Source organism: Lingula anatina, chromosome 5 (assembly GCF_051362555.1).
Source record: "Lingula anatina isolate TDL-2025a chromosome 5, LinAna3.0, whole genome shotgun sequence".
NCBI lineage: Eukaryota > Metazoa > Brachiopoda > Lingulata > Lingulida > Lingulidae > Lingula > Lingula anatina.
The window spans coordinates 18,133,326-18,154,699 of NC_141771.1; the positions used below are offsets into that span (position 1 = coordinate 18,133,326).

The 21,374-nt window shown below is 38.9% G+C and overlaps 1 protein-coding gene across 5 annotated transcripts in view; it reads right to left on the bottom strand.

The window, feature by feature from the left end:
- Nucleotides 1-21,374, bottom strand: part of LOC106175588 (PDF receptor) — a 67,445-nt gene extending 46,071 nt beyond the window's left edge. The window contains exons 1-2 of one of the 5 annotated variants that reach the window (XM_087013552.1): nucleotides 21,209-21,374; nucleotides 10,780-10,952 (exon numbers count right to left, since the gene is read on the bottom strand). The gene's annotated coding sequence lies outside the window, so the exon portion shown is untranslated. Of the gene's footprint in view, nucleotides 1-10,779; nucleotides 10,953-13,379; nucleotides 13,556-13,856; nucleotides 14,409-21,208 lie in introns of those variants that run through there. The other 4 variants (XM_087013551.1, XM_087013556.1, XM_087013550.1 and 1 more) reach the window with 4 other exon arrangements.

Genomic DNA, 21,374 nt, shown 5'->3' on the forward strand with positions numbered 1-21,374 from the left:
CGTTTTTTAACCTTACGTGCATTTAGCTAAATATGAATAAAACAATAAAACAGTGTTGAGAGATCTGAAAAACGATACACCATATATGAGATAAATCATTAATAGTGAAATATGCACAGCCGATTTTTATGGCGGGAATAATAGTGCTGTACAGGACATTAGCAACTACAAACGAGAGACAGAGAGAGAGAGTGAGAGAGAGAGAGAGAGAGAGAGAGAGAAATGGTGTACATGTATGTGTGTGTGTGTGAGAGAGAGAGATGGTGTTCATGTATGTGTGTGTGTGTGTGTGAGAGAGAGAGAGAGAGAGAGAGAGAGAGGCTTTCAAAAGACTGCGCATTCTTGTCAGAACCTTATCATGTACGCATTATTACGCTCACACGCGGAATATACGCATCGGTTTGAACATGATTTAAAACCACATGTACCGTAGACTACAGCAGACAGTTTTAATTTTCTGTCTACATTTTTCGAAATCGCGGACTTCACTTTCTCCAACAGTGGAGAGATCCTAAACACACCATTTCATATGAACTATTGAGCACAAACAACGTTATAACCTGTATCAAATGCAAGTAATTTTTGTGAAGTCAGAAAACAATGTTATTTACATGTATCAAGAAAAAAAGCTCACCTGCTGGAATAACTAATCTTTCTACACTAAGCGTCCATCTTTGGCCTTATATGATATGAGAGCTTGACTAAAAACTCGATAAAGCAAAAAAAAAAAGTTCTCAAAACAAAGATCCTTCGTCTCTTTTTCTCATGTCGTGATGACACGCATGAGTTTTTAATTTTTTGACACTCGTTTCAATTTTAGCTGGCAGTCGAAATGTGTTGTACTCAGAGTTGGCAATCGCCACAGTTTCAATTATCGTCTGCTCTGGCAAACTGTCGTCTTTTCCAGAAGCCTGTCGTCTGCAAGTGAATTGTAATGGATGGCATTGTGTGTTTGCAGATTTTTGGAAACTTCAGTTTTCATGTCGCACGCATATTTTTCCTTGGAGCTATATGTTGATCACGCAATATGAGTTTTTCTCCCTTTACATTCAGTCCGAGCCTTCACCTTTTAAAACCCGAACGTCTCAGGAATTTTACTTTTTGGGTTGTGCATGTAGCAACTACATCCACACACTTAACTATTTTGGCAATTTTAAAAAGGCAGGAAAAAAACTGGCAAATAATAGGAAATATAATGCCAAAAAACATCTTGTTTACCAATACATAATACTTTCATAGGTTTATTATAGTCGGTTTGGCACGCGTCTTGAATCTCTCATTCGAGAGAAAGTTATTTTACACAATTATTCAATGATTTTTCAGTTATTGCACACATTCGTTTTCACGCGCCTCCTAAAAAAAGAAATCAGAAACAGTTTACGGACGGTAAACAGCATTCCTTCGTTAAAATAACCAACTGTGAAACACGGTTTATCCTTATTGTTCACCTATTAGCCTTTCCTAATACCTTATTTAAACATACGTAAACATTTAATCTCTCTTGTCAGGCCTCTGTCGACTACAATATTGGAACATTCACACATAATCTAACCTTTAAGTGTTCCCCCTGAGGAGCCGTGTTCGTTTAACTAGATTTTGAATGTTCCAACTCAACCGCGTAAACTCGGTACACGTTCCGGAACACGAGGGGTGAAACTCGAGTCCCCAGTCGCTCCGTCAGGGAGGGATATTTTTAGTAAAACTACTTAAACTCATTTGAAAACAATTTCTTGGATTACCACGAAGGTGTGATTTTACGCGGCGTAATGACACCCCCGGCCACCTTGTCAGTCACCGGTGTCAGCTTTAAGCATGGTTAGATAGAAATAACTTATTTAAGTCTAAATGGTTGGTTTTGGGATTGAGTCACTTAAGGGCGACATTTTGGGGGCTCGGGTTATGACGCACTTAACGAATCAACATTTCTCTCTCTCTCTCTCTCTCTCTCTCTCTCTCTCTCTCAAGAATTCCAAAACATTCTAAATATTTTAAAGATAATTTATGCTGAAATCTTTATTTTAAAATTTTGCTTATTTTGCAAATCACAAATGCAGAGAGCACACGTCGTGCGTTATGTTTATAAAACGATATGCTTACATTGATGCACATATGTAGAAAGACACGCCTGGCTTTTTTTGGCGAAATGAATAGCAGTCGTAATATATTCATGCTCATTTTGCAAATCACAAATGCAGAGTGTACATGTCGTATGTTATGTTTATAAATGATATGTTTACATTGAAGTACACATGTAGAAAGACACACCTGGCTATTTTGCAAAATGAATAGCAGTCGTGATATCCAGCCAACAAAATAGAAAATTACCACCTGGGATGCAATATAACTTGGATTTTTTCTACTTCTTTGGTCTTAATTTGTTTTTCTCTGACCACGGTTACACGCCCATGTCATGTAAGACAAGCCCCGATTACGACGGCAGCATGTCCCTAGCCTAAAGCCATGATCTGAATACGCTTTTAACCTTTTCCCTTGGATAAAACTGTAGATGAAGCGACCGTATTGGTTTTCTTTCTTTTCTTTTCTTTTCTTTTTCTTTCGATAAAAACCCTTTACAAAGAATATTTACAAAAAATATGACAAAGAAATACCGAAGAGTTTTTTCTTATTTAATTTTAATCGATATCAATAAGGACTAAAGATCAAAATGACAGGTGCGCAGTGTAATTCGGGTGCATTGAATTGTGTCTGTTTGCGGTATTACAAAAATGATTGTAAATGCCGTAACTTACTCACATGATGTTAATTCTGACAGGTCAATAGTACAGATGAGACCTAACAATCACGGTACACATTCCGTTTTAATAAAAGAAAAACTATTTCATGTTTTGCTTCGCTCGAAAAACAAAGAAAAAACATCAGTAGCGAAGATAATTGAAACAATAGCTATTTGGCAAAAACTCCTGACCACCACCTGTAAAAGTGGACTGATTTTCCCCTCCTTAACCTTGACTTAAACACGTGAAAAAAAAAACTTCCTTACCAGTCGAGAGATATTCACATACCGTGCAAACTTCCTTTACAAACGCATCACGCGCCTGCTGGGGTTGGTTAGCGTCCGTGTAATCCCGTAGAGAGAATTTGTTTTAAGGTCTTGTTGAACATTTAACGCGGTGTAAATAGAAGAGGGGTCGTCTGTTTTTTATTATGTTTCTACAGCGGGTATCAGCGTAATTGCGCAACTGCACAAAGAGTACAAATAGACTGCAGATTCGGAAGGATGGAATTCTTGCTGTGCAAATGTGCCAATTTTCACGTTCGGATTTAGGAAAAAGAGCAAGACAGACCCGATCGAGGTGCTGAGTTCCGCACAATGTCTCGATCCGGTATATATTCCAAATGTAAATCAATAGACCCTAGAGAGAGAGAGAGAGAGAGAGAGAGAGAGAGAGAGAGAAGGAGAGAGAGAGAGAGAGAGAGAGAGAGAGAGAGAGAGAGAGATATGAATATATAGAGAGAATGAGATAGAAAAGAGAAAGAAAGGGAAAGAGAAGTGGAGAAGAATTGAAATCGAATATGTACATTGTATTCTTCTCTTTTTGTACATAACATTTCTGGAAAGCCAAAAAAATGTTGAGGTGTGTTTGAGTAAGTGTGTGTGTGTGTGTGTGTGTGTGAGAGAGAGAGAGAGAGAGAGAGAGAGAGAGAGAGAGAGAGAGAGAGAGAGAAGGAGAGACCAACTCCGTGACATATTACATGTACCAGTAGGTTTTTTAAATATAAAATTGATGCCGGGTCTCTCTCTCTCTCTCTCTCTGTCTTTTTTTTTTTTTTTTGGGGGGGGGGGGGGGTCGGAAGGAGACGCTACTTCCGACGCTAAGGGAGGGGTTAGTGCTCCCGTGCCCATCTTAGAATCCGCCATTTGGCTTGTACTTATATTTACAACAAAACAAATAAAACGCTATAGTAATGCGTTCAGTCACAAGATAAGAATAAGAACAATTCGAAGTGAAAAGTGCAAGCACACCTAGATACATACTAGTAGTTTAATAGATTGATTGATCATTTATTTCAACATGATCGCAGAGTACAAAAAAAAAATTACAATAGCAGAATACGCTAAATAGACAATCAGCTTTGCAGAACAAACATATTTTAACTCATATCAGTAGCTTTAATATGCCGAGCAAAATTGGACAGAAGTATTTGGTTCGAGACCACTATTTAGACACCTATCAGTGTATCTGACAGTGACATATCCAGTTGCACTGAATTCTTACGACGCCAGCTTTATTGACAGCAAACTTTGATGCACATTAAAGAGTGTTGATGTAATCTCACGACATTTTGAGAAAGTGACTTTAATTTTCCTTTACGTACTGCTTCTATAGTAGCCATCATTTTCTTTTATGAGAAACAAGGTGATAAATCTTCATAACAAATAAAGTACACGTATCATCAATTAGTGTAAACGACTTTCTTTGAGAGATAAATAGCAATATGGTTTTAGAGAAGTAGACAGTCACTGCACTATAAAATGGGACCCATCCAAGAAAGCCCAAGTCTCGCTACTAAGCGTATAATCAGGCGAGATTTAACGGTATTTTGAGGAGAGTGGGGTCAGAAATAATGGCAGACAAGGGAATGCGGTGCAAAAGCGAATAAAAGCTTGCAGGATTTATCCATGGATGTTTTTAGGTCGTTGTCTCTTAAGTGTTGTCGAATTGCAATGGTTCCTGTAGCAGTATGCATTCACCGCGTTTTGCGTGTTACGCGTTACCTTTTTGTATTGATTTCAATGCGGCATCACATGTACTGTCGTATCGAGTCTCACTCGTATTGATAAATGGTTAAAGGGATAACGACTTCATTTTGGCCAAAAAAATTGATTTTCCTGGGGGTAGAGGACAATTTTTCCATACTTGCCAACGGTAAATGAATTCATTCCCACATTCAAAGTTAGTCGATCATTTTTTTTGGTAAAAGGCTTTTTTTTGTAAACTTCTCTTAAGATATTATTTCAGAGAGAAAGTTTCGATGGATGTCACCTGAGGTAAGCTAAAACTTAAAACTGCGTAGCATCGAAGGAGATTACAAAACGTGACATGGTCCGTGTTAGGCGGGGTTAAAGAGATAACAACTGTTCGTACATGTAAGATATCCATATTTCACAACAAATACATTGTAAACAACTCATGGAAATGGCGGTTTACGAGTGATTCTGGAATTTGAAATTGCAATCACATCGCGTGACCCCCATGCGTCGGATCCATACTTGCAAGATTTGAAAATTAGAAATCGTTAGCTTGAACAAAAAAAAATCAAAAAAAAAAAATGATACAAATAATTTACTCGATTTTTTTTCATGACTGAAGTGAATAGACATTATTATTTCAACTAAAATCAGAGTGTCTGTTTCTTATCTTCCAATGAAGATTCTATGATTTACAGTCTTGCCAATACAACGTGAGCTGTTGTCGGGGAAACTGAGCAAGTCGGTAGGTTATAATGATAATCTAATTCAAGATTATCGAAATGGTAATCTGATAAGGGTCAAGCGAGGTTGCGAGCAGTAGAGCAATAATGATCACAGCTTAAAGGGATAATAACTCTTCGTTTTGGCCAAAAAATGAATTTTCCTGGAGTAAACAGCAATTTTCCCATACTCACCAATGGTTAATAAATCCATTTTTACATTCATAGTAAGTCCCTGGTTTTTTCTATAAAGTTTGGTTTTTAGTTAAAACCTCTTAAGAGATTATAACAGAGTATAGCCATCAATGGAGGTCACGTGTCTGAAGACAAGCTCAGATATCAGAATAATAGCTATAACTGCCACTTTTGTGGTATAAACAGAATATATAATATTTATATGAGTTGTTCACAATGTTTTTATTGTGAAATATAGATATCATACGAAGAGTTATTATCCCTTTAAGACTGGGTTCCCATGCCTAGATCGATCCATCTGGATCGGTCTAACTCCTTGGGAGTCTCACTAAATTGCTATCAACTAACCTGCTTAAATGTCTGTCACGCCTACCGAATCAGTCAGGGGGTAAAGATAATTACCCCCTTACAGCTTTACTGGGCATGACAGTCATTTAAGCCGGTTAAGTTGACAATAAATTTGTAACACTCCCTAGGGAGAAAGATCGATCGAAATATCCATGGGAATGGTCCCTAACATACATGTAGAGGACATTGTTTTATTTATTTATTTATTTATTTATTTATTTATTTATTTATTTATTTATTTATTTATTTATTTGTGTGTCAGTTTATGCGCAAATGATGACGTACATCAGATAATCCATTTACAGTGTACCAGAAAATATTGCTGTGTTAGACACTTATATAAGTTGCCAAGAACACTATTATGTAATAGCTTAAAATTAATACAAAGCATTCTTGGAAAGCATGATATTAATACGTCATCACGCAACGTCATCTTTTCTCTTATTTCACCAGATTCTCCAAAACGTCAAGCATGAAGTTTATTTTGAGAAGCACAACACGCGACATTGCATAGTGACAACAGTTTATGGTTGAAATACTTCACCACTATCTCCAGTGTCAATTACTTTACACCAATAAACTTAAGTTAAAGAATTCCAGCGATACGTCAATCAAGTAATACTTCGGACACCACTGCACTTTGACTAAAGCCTCAAAAGAACCACTCTGGCATCGATGTCGCGATATCATAACAAAGTCAAGGGTAATATAGCCTGTACTAAAAGAAAACGCCGGGGGGAGATTATCCTAATCTTAATCACTTCGAAAGCGTAGACCGAGATTGGAATCAGGAGGTATTGAAATGAGTTTGTGTCGGATTCCACACGGTTTGACGCCCCGCAATACGGCGGCATTTCCTCCAGGCTACTTCCAGCTGTACTGCGAAAAAGAAATGAAGGCTATGGGGCATGGGGTAATATCTTACCTAATATTTGCGGTGGCAGGTGGAAAAGAGGAGTGTTTTCGGTTTCGTATCCTAAAAGTTATGTTAACCCCCTCTTTATCTACCAAAAACAGTTTAACGCCTGACGTTCAGTATGTGTATGTGTGTGGATGGGGTTTGGGGGGGGGGGGAGAAGCAGGGCCATTACCCCTTTTGAACTTTCTATGAATCATTACCATCAAAGCGAGGCAATAGCATAAATAGATGGATAAACAAACAAAAAAACGCAGTAATGGATAAATTGATAGAAAATAAATAAATCAACCCAGCAAACAAACAAACAGATTAACCAAGGAATAATTAGATTTGAAAAAAAAAATAATTATCCCAGTCCATCCAGTAAACATAGACCCCATTTCCATATATTAGATCGACCTACTTTAGATCGACCTAACTCCCTGGGGGTTCACGCTAAATAGCTGTCAGCCGGGCGGACACGAAAGTTAATTACCTCCTTACAGCTTGTAGTAGGCGGGACGGACATTTAAGTCGGATTATCTGAAAGTAATCTAGTGAGACTCCCCGCGGGGATAGATCGATCTAAAATCTATGGGAATAGAGCCATAGTCTCGTTTTTCAAGTAGAATAGTTACAAAAACCCTGGAAACATTCTTCTACACCAAGGCCTGGTTACATGCAATGATTATGGTTCTTAAAACCGTAATATCTATTGTTCACAATTATATCAACATCTGACAAAATTAAACTCATAAACGGCAATGAATAAATACTGCACATGCGAGTAGAGTCTGTTACATTGCTGTGTTCTACGTTTAATATATTGGCAAAAGGTAAAAAAGAACTAATAACGCCGACTGTCATGATCACGTTTATATTACCAAGAGAGAGAGGACAGCTATCAGAACAATCCACGCCAAGGACGACCCCAGTTGTTCATTAACGCCTGTAGCACAATAACAATAACAACAACAATAACCTGCCTTCGCCTCTATTTATATTTTATTATGCGATAAAAAGACATATGCGCACTATCAATTAACATTTGCAAACAGTTGATGAACCCAATTCAATCCCGCGAGACTAACTTTCATTGCATTGCCGGTGGGATAAGATTGGTCATCTTGGCTTGAAAATCAAACAGCGTGTTTTAATGATTCGTGCTAAGGTTACCCATCAGGACTTGGCTGGTAATTTGGCTCCCAGTACAGGAGATAAGTGAAATACAAACTTTTGGTTCCAGAGTTCTAGCAATAGGGAAAAAGATTGCGGTACGGCGACGCGCGTTTTTCCTCCACATCCCCCACGATATAGCAGATTATAGCTTTTCAAATAAATAAATAAATAAATAAATAAATAAATAAATAAATAAATAAATAAATAAATATAAGGCCGGCTAATAGCTGGCAACCAGGGACAAGCGGACTACTAATTATATATTGAATTCGACTCTCTCGAAAGGGAGACAACATATAACCTTTTTTTTTAAATTTGAAAACCTTCTAAACACAAAACCTTATAAAGAACAGCAAAATTTTGTCAAGTAGGCCCATTTGTCTACCACACAACCCCAATTGCTTCGTCAAGTTGTAATATTATTAAAGGAGACTTACCATCAGCCAGCCATGCTGTTCCGCCATCGCCGATATTGTATCGGAAGAAATCGATAGCGAAGTGATCCTCCCTAAGAAACGTGTGTTTACCTAGCGTTGCTTACCTACCGTGGGTGAGTGCTATTTTTGTCATGTCTGTTACCGCCGAGCGCGTGCGGAACTTATTGAAACATGTACAGTAATAGCCATAAATACGGCTTCGTTGCAAAACGGGTCTTCAGCATAGTTAAATTAAGAAACCGTTATGCAATATAGTTGTTGTTTTATGTAACTAGAATTGGTTCCATTCTATAACCAGTACATGGACACGAGAATCTGCAACCAACAGGGAGATAAAATTTAACTGTTGTCTCCAAAAACCAAAACAGAGAAACCACCACTTCTGCCGGCAATAACCGGACCGAATTTTCAACTAAAATAAGAAAACAGGTGTCTTATTTAGGATCACTAATTGCGTTTGCTATTGTGTCTTGCAACTGATTTATCTCAATTTAGTATTTAAACACCTGTCTCGTGATGATCACCACTGTGCTATCTCTATGGCTGCTTCGGCTGTCTGGTGGACACTTTGAAACATAGCCGATAACAATTTTTCTCCGTTTTGACACCTAAGGGCTAAGGCGGGGAGGGGTGGTCAGTCGGATTCATTGGTGCCTTATTGTCTTATTTCCTTATAAATACTTTTGTTGTCTTATTTCCTTAATAAATACTTAATAAATGTAATTTTCCATTGTCTTTTTTCATTTCCTCACCCCATCTACTTAAAGCGAGTCCTTTAATTTGGCTTCATGAAGTATAATGCAGTTATACCATATCTAAAACGTACGTTTATTTCATTTCCAGTTCTCTGCGTGTCTTTATGTCTGTCCGTCTGTCTACCTGATTGAGCGTCCATTGTCTGCAAGCCTTCTGGTTTGCTGCATTAAAAATGTGAACTCTGTGATATACGGGTCACAGGTTCCCCTGCACCTTAATACAGATAGAAAAAAATGAACTGGACAACCTGGGCGTAAATAACAGCGCGATTACGCCATTTTATCTCCATTATATATCAGGTAGAATAATATTTTGGATATAAGTCCACGATTGTTCACATAATAACAAGCAGAAGGCGGAGGAATGGCAACATTTTGTTTTTCTCCTAAGCTCGGGTCATGACTCTTCCTCTGAAGGGAAATCAAAGTGTAACTCCAACTGTTTTTATTGACAGATATAATTTACTCTCTGAGGCATGTAATCATCCCTGACGTAGGAAAACATTAAAGCAGGTATCGCTTAACGAAGACGGGCATGCAGATGATGACGGGCTCTGTGGAAAAACAGTCGTAATGTAGAGGACTTTGCACAGGGAGTACCCGGGCGATAGTTTAAGCCTATTAAAATATGAGAACCAACCCGCCAACTGGTTGATCCTTTGAATTTTTATATTGCCGATACTTACAATGTATGTAGTAACAAACACACCCCTATTCCGCCTCACAGACGTGCCCTCTTTCACAGACTGGGAATGATGAAACTAAACAAAATAAATAAATAAATAAATAAATAAATAAATAAATAAATAAAAGCGCAGACCACATTGATGAAGTTAAATGGTCAACATAACCCGCTGATATTTTATATGACAAGCAGTCAAGAACAATGATATGGGACTGGGTATAGGTCTATATTACCACTAATAAGCTTAGCTATACATTCCCATTATCGCAAAACCCATCGTATTAGCCATATATACGTTCTATAAGCTACCAATAATTGGTTGACACCGAATCCCTACATACGGTCTTTAATTTCTCCCTAGTACAAGCACCAAGTCACATTCACAACCGGATTGACTTAATTAAATCTTACAATACGCCAGGTATAGAACAGATGACGTCACCAAAATCTAGTGAAAAGTATGGGTGTGACGTCATACGGAATTCAGAAGTATTGGGATCTGTCTAAGATTTATAAAAACTTGTAGCCGTAACTTTTCTCGTCCGATAATTTGCTAAGACGCTGTTTGATATGATCAGTTAAATTATTCCTGCCTGTGAACTGACCATACTCGTGACAACCAGATACAACTGTAATCCATTGCCGATCAAGACAGACAACTTGGTGGCTTATTTTCAAAGATTTTATAAGAAATAAAACAAATTGAATACCCCTACCTGACGCATTATCATGTGATACATGTGTTTCTTATTTTCAGTCGAAAACCTGCTCACCATATATATATACTGTATATACACATTTATGGCAGAACGTTGCGTTGAACTATGAAATAAAGAAAATGCTACTCACGGCGGTCGGTATTATCCCAGGAAATTGTACCACTATCAGCGGTGAGGGGGGAATGGTCGTCGGGATTTCTCAGGTCTGTAGGTAAGGCCAGCCTTGGTCCAGTCTTCCGGCCAGTGGACAATACACGGTGACCGATGACCAGTCCGCAATTAGCCGAAAGTCCTTTGAACTTCCTGTAAAACGTAGTCACCCGTATTAGTGTTAACCCACACACAAGGAATATTACTAAATTTGTCAAATGGGAATTTGATCATGTTTAATCCTTAAAGTCTTATTGCGGTTAGGTGGTCAAGTGGCCTACGGGTCATTGTTGTCAGCGCAGGCCAGAAGACGACACGAGCAGAGACGCTGAGTCACACCCCCTTTTTTGGGTCGTGGTATGGATGTGGGGTTCCCTTTCTCTCTCTTCTACATCATTCTCTCTCTCTCTTTATGTGTGTATGCGTGTGCGTGTGCGTGTGTGTGCTCTTTTTTGTGCCGTGTTATGGATGTCGGGTCCGGGTACATCTGTGTGTGTGTGTGTGTGTGTGTGTGTGTGTGTGAGAGAGAGAGAGAGAGAGAGAGAGAGGCCATTAATACGATCGCGTGCATACAAGTATGACATTAAACCGCAAATAACCAGATATCTACATCTAACTCCATATGTTACCACTGCCTGATGCGTAAAATTTGGAAACTATGCTGAAAATGTAAATGCCCTACTGGAGAAAAAAGCTCATATTATGAACAGTGTGATCTGGCATGTCCGGGCAAAATCAATTGACCCTTTCTTCACAATATTGACGCGTAGAACTCACGGCTTTTTTATTATCTGATATAACCACGCGACCCCGTTTAACAGGTAGGAGACAGTGGCGGATTTTGGAGGAAGGGGGTCGGGGGGTGGGGGTCCTGACCCTCCCTTCGATTTCTGAAAAAATTCACACCAATGGCCCCCTCTTGAAATTAGAATTTTAACTACTTGAATCATAGTTCTAAACCGTACCAAATGGCACCTTTTGCTCTCTAAAATACCAATATTTTTCGGGACCCACGCCAACGGGGGAGCAGGGTCGGCTTTGCACCCGCTGACTCCCCCTTCAAATAATCCTGGATCCGCCCCTGGGAGAATCCCAGGTATTTTTTTACCTGTCAATATTACATTATTACATTCACCAATATCGTCCTTGTAAAAGTGACATTGTGCTATGCCGTTAATTGTCTTATCAAAAATAGAGACACATCTGGATTGATCAATTGAATAGGATTTCTGCAGGGCCCATATTTTTTTCTTTCTCCTGATTTATCCTTGAATCTTGCTTTCTTTTTCGGAAGAAAGGAGGAAGAGAAGGGGGGGGGGGAGGCCAGAAGCATTCCGAAACCTCCCACGGGTTTACCCATTATCAAAAATAAATATTAAGGGACACAAAGCGTTACCTTTACTGGGACAACTTGTGCTATGAAGATTAACCTGGCATTTTACATACACAATGACCATGGATTACAGTAATAGTGGGCCAAAACAAGGCTTGCGGATTAAGGATTAATTTGTGGGAGTGATTTTCTAGCGTTGTTCATATTTACATGCATTATGCAAGTTACGTTTCCGGCGCATAAGGTGTGCGGCTGTTCGTTTGCGGCATTGAGTGGTCTTAAGCTTGCGCCTATGAAAGGCGGCGGAGAGAACGACAAAATGTTAAAAGGTCGGAATTAGAAGAAATAATGTCACCTGCATTGTACTGCGTTTGACATTTTGTTAATCGACATATATCTCTAGTGCTTAAATTTCTGTTGCTGTTTGCTTTATTTCAGCAGTAACACTGAACCTAGTCGCTATCACTTATGTTACTTTCTAACCATACACTTTTACTATTTACTGTTTAATTATTATATTATATTAACTATTCATTTATCTATTTATTAAATGGTTGCAGGATTCAAATAAATAGTGCATGAAAAAAAAAACTGACACAGTCCATTTCAAATACACACTGTGCCAAGAGTTGAGATATTCGGGGAATAAAAAAAGCAACCATTGAAAGGAAAGAAGCTGACACGAATAAGGTCTCAATTACCGGTCTCCCTACGATCCACTCAATAAGTGGCAGTGTGACAGTTCCCAGTATTTCAAATAACACTAAACGGCGGATGTTTTTGAAATCTAATATCTAGTTTCATCGGAAACCAGTAAAGTTTTTAAGAAAACCACTTCATTTCCCTCCCCCCTTTCCTCTTTTCCTTGTATGTTTGTGTGCAAGCAAAGTAAAACTGACTTGTACCTTGCAAGTTCAACGGCCTTTTTATATTTGACTCCAACCAATTATTATTACATAGCGCAAAAATGCAGTGATCATTTTCTAAGATCTCACTGAACTGCTTTTAGGCAATGTTTTGTCCCTTCGATGATAGGGTCATCAAATTTCACAACTTATATTGTAGGAATAATGCGGTATATTTCTAAAATATCAATTCATACAATGCAGATTAGTAAATTAGAGTCCGTTTCATGGAGCATGCAGCAAAAAGCAGTTGGAAGGGTGAAATTCGTCGCTACATTTTACAGACGACCCCTTTACTAATCTATCTTTGCAAAATGTGCCGAACGAAGAACAAGAACTTACCGTTAAAAGTCGCGTGTGCTCCTGAGTGTCTAGGGTTAAGTCATCGTCTTCAAACGCGCGTGTTCCCTTACATAACTTTGCTGTCGTCTGGGCCGTGCGTGAAACAATTAGCACTAACTTAACGTAAGAAATCGCGTGCACCACCTCACTGCCGATGTCTCTGGGCTTATCGTTAGTTTGTAGATTTGTGTAAGAGATTCCGCTCATTTACCTATTACGAAGTGGTCAAATACAACGCTTTACCTGGATTAACTATATACTGCTACCTACTACATGTACTACTGCTGCAGTCGCATTTAAGCTGGCTAACCGTCTGCAGCTGTTATATGAAATATAATTTCATTGGATCATTAAACACTTGTCCAGAGTCGTGAAAATGTATCCTAAATGACCGCATAATAAAGATTAAGTGTTCGAAAATACTAACAAAAACATGCAGAAAAATAAAGTGAAGTAAAAACTACTTGCAACTCTCACCTCTCCCGTTGCGTCGAGTTACGGCGTGTCTGCTCTAGTCAAGTTAAGGGTGAGTGGCAGCTTTTTCACCGTTTATCCAACGTAGTGTAACAGACTCACGTCAATCAAGCATCGTCACGTGAGCACTTTCTCGTTTTTTTTTGTAGAACAATTTTAAACAGGCTTTGGCGACTTGTATGAGGATCGCGTCTTTAAATAACGCAGTGTAGCTGACGCACTAGGCAAGCACTATCCGCATAAACGGCTACACATGCTTTGCCCGTTTGTTCTTCGTTAACAGAAGTTTTCTCTATTTTTTTCTACACCATGTAACGACCTTGTATATATAGCCACCAAATATTCCTTAGCACTCCTCTGCAATCCAATAAGAGTCCAAGCCCATGTGCATGCACCACCACAGCAACAAGCATTTCGTATAGACGGTTCAGTCTTATAGTTATCCTAGCATAGGCTGGAAAAACATACCATCAGCACGCATGGCAAAAGGCGATGGTATAGATGTACATGTATCACTTCGCTGACGTAATACTCCCCGCTCTCACGAGCCACACACGGAGAGAGAGAGAGAGAGAGAGCGAGAGCGCTAGCGGTCAGCACCCAACAGCTGTTTTCAGGGACCTGTACGAGACCGGTGTGTGATATACGGGGCACCGGCTGCCCTGATTTCCTGATCTTTTGGTCAGATAGCTAAATCTTTAATTATTCATGCTACTGCTTGAATGCACCCACTAGTACAGTGTGTACGGGTACCTGTTAGCATTTAACATGGCCTCCAAGCCGATCCCTGGTGACCGTGAGTTTAAGAGCGCATTCAGTACATCATGATGCACGGGCTAACAGATCCAAGGATCAAATATGGTTGACCCACTTAAAAGCAATACCGCCTTATTCCTTGATGGCCTCCCCGCCTCAACACACGCCGTCCCTGCAGGGGCCTAGCAATTAAACCTCGGAGCGGAGATTTAATCCGTCTAATGGCGCGTGTGGAGGCGGGATGACCGTCAAGGTAATAGTCGGTATTGCTTTTAAGTGGTTTGGACATATTTAGTCCGCGGATCATGTTGTTATGAATCCTTTTTAAGAGACAGCTGGGCACGACAGAGGTGTGCTGATAATGAATTTGACCCTCCTCTAATCTTTGAGAATCAGGGTGGTCTCCGCGTTACGCAGTCCGATAAAAGGTATCTTCCCTGGGAAAAAAAAACCCCGTTCCTACATTTTTTTACAGCGAAAAGCCCTAACGTCTCAGCCCCAAAGTTTTTTTTAAAGTTAGGTGTGCAAAGACGCGGTGGACGCCTTTAATGCCATTAAAAGATAAATTCATGGTTTGCGTTTGTTCGCCATGTCGAAGGTTAAAAAACTGTCCCTGCACATGTGAGAACTGCCGTATTATACCCATAATAAGACAAAAGGCTCAGTCATCTTATGGTGTCTGTGTGTTTGGGGGAGGGGGGGGGCTAATCGAGACTTTGATTTTCGTGAACGTTAGCGTTTCACCTCACATTCACAAGTCCCAGTGTAGAGAATGCTAAATAAACGGCCGAAACTAACACAGAGATATCTTCATACCGAATGCTCCCTGCGCACTTTTACGTTTCTATAGTAATTGTATCCACCAGGAATGTTAAACAAACCAGCGAGTACGTTCAGATATCTGTGAATCCAAGATCAAGTGTCTGTTTCCCACAATATTAGATAAACCATTTCAATCGTATTCATTTTCTGGGCAAGATAAGAAGCTGGAAGGGTGAACGTTCGTTGTAACAAATGGGTTTTGATTTTAACAGGATTTATTAAGGGAAAAAAAGAAAATGTTTAGAGCGTGCTTTTATAGGCCTGGTAACAATAGAACATGGCAATAGATTACATAAGAAAATCAAATACATGTATCAACAGAGAGAATGATGAAGGGCAGTAAAAAATTGAAAGTGGAAAAGAGTAAAATATTTTTTCCATAAATATTTAGGCTGTTGATGTTGATACCATCCTACTGCAGACTTCAACTTTTACTAGTTAGTTAAAGGATCAACAACTGTTCATTTTGGCCAAAAATTGATATCAGGGGGTTAACGACAATTTTACCATATACTTCCCACGGGCTAATGAATCTGTGCCAACTTTCAAAGTTAGCCCCCCCCCCTTTTTTTTGTAATAATCTCTTAGGAGAGGCTAGCCATCTATGGAGGTCACGTGGTCCTATGGCAAGCACAGATTCCAGAGTAAATGAAAAAAAAAAAAACGTTGTTATGGTGGTAAAATAGAATATACTATTTTCCTGTGGGTTGTTTGCAATGTATTTATTGTGTACTATGGATCCCATACGAAGAGTTGTTAACCTCTTGAAGCAACGGGGGAAGACGTGCTCTTTTCTCCAAGTCCCTCCAAAATATTTTGTGAAGAGAACAAAATAAATTGTGTAAATTGTGTTTATATTTTGAGAGAGGCAAGAACACTGCTGCATTCCAAACCTAAACGCACTGTTTTTTTTCTCAGAAACGAAAAAGAAGTTTACATAAAACAGAACACGCACTTCCAAAAAGCAAGGAAAAAAAAAAAGCTGAACAGAAAATGTTTTCTGAGAAATACTACAGACATCTATATGAAACAGAGAGTTAATTTCTTAACTCCGTTCGACAAATAAAAAGCATGGTTGATCCTCCGAGGCGTTAGCGCTCCCGATCCTCTTAATTTTGTCTCAATTAAAATGAAATATACCAGTACTTTCCAGGAATCTTTTTTTTATTTTTTTCAGCGAATACTGTTGGTTCACTATCGGTCAAACAGATGAATTTGATGCTCACAGAGCGTGTTAGCTTGAGGGCCACAACGGACTGTTGATCTAGCTTGTTACTGCTGAGATAATTACGTAGTTCGAGAAGACTCTCTGGTTAAGAAGGCATTGGAAATAACGCAATGCTCGTCTTATGTATACCCAGTAAGCCGTATTGGCATTTATCCTAAATTTTCAGCAAAAAAAAAAAGACTTTTGTGAGAAACTCTATTGAAAATTAAACTGCAAGGAGACACCGGTCGACTTAATTAAGTTTTCGCAGATATGTGAATACACGTTCTGAAAGCGGGAGTGTGGCCTTGCGTGCATTTGCGCTCTATAGCGACTATTGGTGAACGATACAGTATCTTTTTCTTTGATCAAGTTTGATATAACTACATGAACAAGCGAAATACACAAAACTATAGAAAACGTAATACACAAGGCCGTCACGGATAAAGATTTCCAAATTTATCAAAAATTCGGGGTATTGAGTAGCATAAGGCTACCAAGGGTACCAACGTAGCCACTGTAGCCACTGTACCAACGTAGCCACTGTAACCCCCAAAGTTTTACCCAAAAGAAGGAAGTAAAAACAGTACAAAGAGAAGATGTTCTCCCCGTTTCGTGCATCTTATGTTCAAGGTTATTAATTCATGCATAGTTTTTTATTCATGTGTTTATTTGGTTGTGTGCATTTTTAGCAACCGGTATATAGTTATTTCATTTTCTGAAAGCCATTGTGCCCCCGGAATTCTCTCTAGCCTGTCAAACCAGAGATCTTAACTCACAAATGCAGGCACCTTTAATGTTATTTTTTTATATTTCTTTGTATCCACGTCGAAATGACTCCTTCGCCAACCTCCATAATATGTGCATAATGTAACGTTCGGGTGTTACCGCCTGTATTGTTTGTCTTATATTTATCGGCAAAGATCACCACCTTGTCCGATACATCTTATGTGAGGGTGAAAATGTGTATCTTTTAAATGGGCACAGTGCATCGAAGATGTGATGCATTTAGCCCACTGAAGATTTGGGCCACATTGCGCGGATTCAGTACTTACATTTACAAGGTATGATACATGCATGTAAGTAATACGCTACAGTTTTTGATTAGAATGATATTAAATGAAATAATGATTTTGAATTATACTTGTTTATACATGTTCATTATTTGTATGAAGTGAACTAAGTATTTTTGCAGATGCAACTTTAAGAGGTTTATAAATTTATTATTATTTTCAATGTTGTTCTTCAGTGAAAAAACACCACTTGTTTAGGGGCGTGGAAGGGGGGTGTAACATCTACACGCTCCGCCTTGCTTCTCTCGTTGTGTCTAAAAGCAATACTTTTTTTAAAAATAAAGATGACATGTTTTTCCCCTTAACCCAGAACCAGACATCGCAATTACAGTGAACTTATACATTCTGTGACATTTCTCATCATCGTCATCTGTGACCCGAACCAGTACGTTGACAGAGGTCAGGCGGTGAGGAGGATTGTACCGTGCGCCGTTATGATATACGGGTGACAGCGACACTGATTTTCCTTTTTTTATCCGTGGCCTTGGCAGTGCCTTTACGTATATGCCAGGCAACAAAATATTACACATAGATTAACTCACTCCTGTTGTACCTCAACTGTCCCTGAGAATACCTTGGGAAATGTTCTGGCTATATTTTATCGCTGCTTCCTAGGTGCATCTAAGAATGCATTCACAACAATGTTGATCCGCGGATTAACTAGTCCACGGATCAAATAAGGCGCGCACTGTGGGCAGTGATTGCAGAGCAATTATACCTCGGCATGCTTTCAAATGGGTTGCGCCATATTTGATCCGCGTATCTGTTAGCCCGCGGATCAAATTGTTCTGAATGCGCCTTATAGGTCACCGGCTAAGCCCAGATCAATATGAAGTTTCCGATACATATAGGAAACAGCCCGGTTTAGGTGATGAGTTTTCTGTTCAACATTTTTCGAAAACTAGGGCAGCTACTTTAGCCCAGGCTAAAGATCAAACATTTGATTAGTTTCTAAACTTGGGGTGGGGGGGGGGGGGGGGGGGGCACGCCCGATGCTGGACAGATATCACCAACAATTTTTTTTTCAAAATCAGTATTTCGTTATTACGTATAGGCCTTTCCGAAATAAAAGAAAAAGAGCATGATCAGCAGAGAAACTGTTGGTTAAGCACAGCAGCTGTCTTTGTAGAATGTCAGATAAAAAGCCAACTGACTGAGAGGATTGTAAATTATGGTAATGAACTTCTAGACTAGTACACAGAAGTTCAAAAAAAAAACCAAAAAGACAAAAGAAAAAAAAAAAAAAAAAAAAAAAAAAAAAAAAAAAAAGAAGAAGAATTATAAATGATTTGTAAAAGGAAAATTTAGCCAATTTAAAGCTACTGAAGCAATCAAGTACGAGATAATGTGGGATTGCAAAGGTGAAAAAACAGAGTTTACACATTTTTTCGTCAGAAGCCGTGCATCCGCATCAATTTATACGGAACAACAAAGCCACTGTAAAATGAAAAAAAGTAATTCCGACCGTCAGGAACATTTTGATATTTTCTGCACACGTGCGGGAAAGTAAAAGTTGCACTTCACTGCGCCATGTAGACCTCCCTAAGACGGTATTTTTGTGGGACTTAACGAATCCAGAATAAACGCTCACCCAGATAGAACCATGTGTTCCCGTCGCACTACACTTATGATGCCAGATTTTAAAGGATACGACAGGTTTTCGCGGAAGATTAATTACAGCTATTGTTGTCCCGTCCTTTTTCCTTTTTTCCTGTTCTTTTTTTTTTTATAACTTTGTCGGCCTGGGAGAGTTTACCCCTGAGCGTCCGCTTTCTATTATTTAATATGATTTGGGCACGAGGTAAGATTTATTTTCATAAAACATCAAAGACCCGAACGTTGTATATGTATGCGGGATTCGTTCCTAATTAATGGGTTTTGCTGGTTCTCATAATTTAAGTGACATTTTGAAACTATTTTTAAATCTGAGGTCGTCAGGTACACGACAGGCATGTTTTATCATTGGTATTTATGCAGGAAAGCGAGCCCCCGTTTGCTTCGTCTACAGTCAGCCCGACCTAATCTCGCATGAATCAGTCGGTTCATTGAGTTACTTACGTAAGTCGTGGCTCTTACACGATTGCAATAGATAAGAGCTAAAATACTTGTAGCACTCCGTGTTAATTATAAGTCAGTGTCGAGTATTGGTCTGAAAGATTTGTCTTATTCACCAAAAATGTATAATTATAACAATACCGGACCATAGATATCTTAGTTATGTATGTCGACTGTGAGCTACAACTGGAGATGTTACAGAATCGATGGCCCTGTGGTAGTTAAACAAATAATTTCCATGCAGCGAACACACCTTTTCGCTTCTCAAAATAGGTATTAAAGCTTTCTTAAGTTGTTTATTATTTTAAATGTCAATATTGTTAATAATTTCTACGTTTCAGAATTCAGATTTTTTAAAAAAAATTTTTGGATATCAAATTCGATTTTTAACTGCAATTTTTTAAGTTTCGCCCATTTATAACCTAACACAAGAGCATCGAAAGGTCAGTTGAATTAGAAAACATGTATGCTATATTTAATTATTTTTTTAAATGTAGTCACCACAGATATTAAATACGAACTTTCTATACACCGGGATTTAGGAACACTTAAAAAGAAAAATAGGTCCAACACACAATAAAGACCCCAAAAACTCGACATCTTCAAGTGCTGCCTACCGGTTGCTATTAGCATCATTATAAAACCTCTCAATCTTTTTCTTTTCCTGACACTTTACACACATTTGGTGGACCTTAGTCCTCATAAGCAGAGCGACATTGTGCTTGTTTACAGGACAAATATAATTTATGTATCTAGGGAGAAACGTGGAATAGTAAACCTTAATTACAGAGTTTTGTTTATCAGATTTTGTGACCCCGCGCAGGTCAAATGAGCTCTATTTCAGGGGGGGGGGGGGTCTTAAGTTCAGGACCACCTCAAGCTAACGAAAGGTCGGTTGTTGATTGACTTATGCCATGGGCATTGTTTGGATGCGTGCGGGCACATGCATGTGCGCGTGTGACAGTTTTCCATAGTGCGAGAACTGTCTTTTGTGTCTGCTTGAGAATGCGGGTGTTTTTGTGACGCGTTTGATTAGACGGGGGTTATATGCCTACATTTTCGCTACAAAAAGAATCGCCAAATTTCAAGGCTGATTAAAACGGCGTTAAATTGCAAATAATTATCATTGTCAGGTGCGGTGGTCACAATAAAAGCCACAGAGCCACAATTAATAAAATTGTAGAATAATATTCGTTAAGATACAAATACTCTGAATATCAGAACAGTTGCATTTTCTCACCTTTAACGTGCGTAAGCCGTCAGCATCAGAATATCGTAATCCTATTTTTGCAATATTCTAGGCAGAGCTGAATCTTACAGTTGAAACCACACTGACTACTGACCATATGATTCTGACAGCCAAACTGTCGGGACGCTGCAGCTATATACATGTCTAACTTGGTCTACAATAACCAATAATAAAGTCGTTGACATTATCTCACCTTTAATGTACGTAGGTTGTCAGCTCCTATGTCAGGAAATGAGAGGTTTCTAGTAGCAGAAAATGACCCACACCATCATTTTCTTTACTATTTATATGCTTTTTTTTCTCCTGTCATATGTATTAAGGGCATCCTGGAAGCTGGAACGCTAATGAAGACCAGGGAG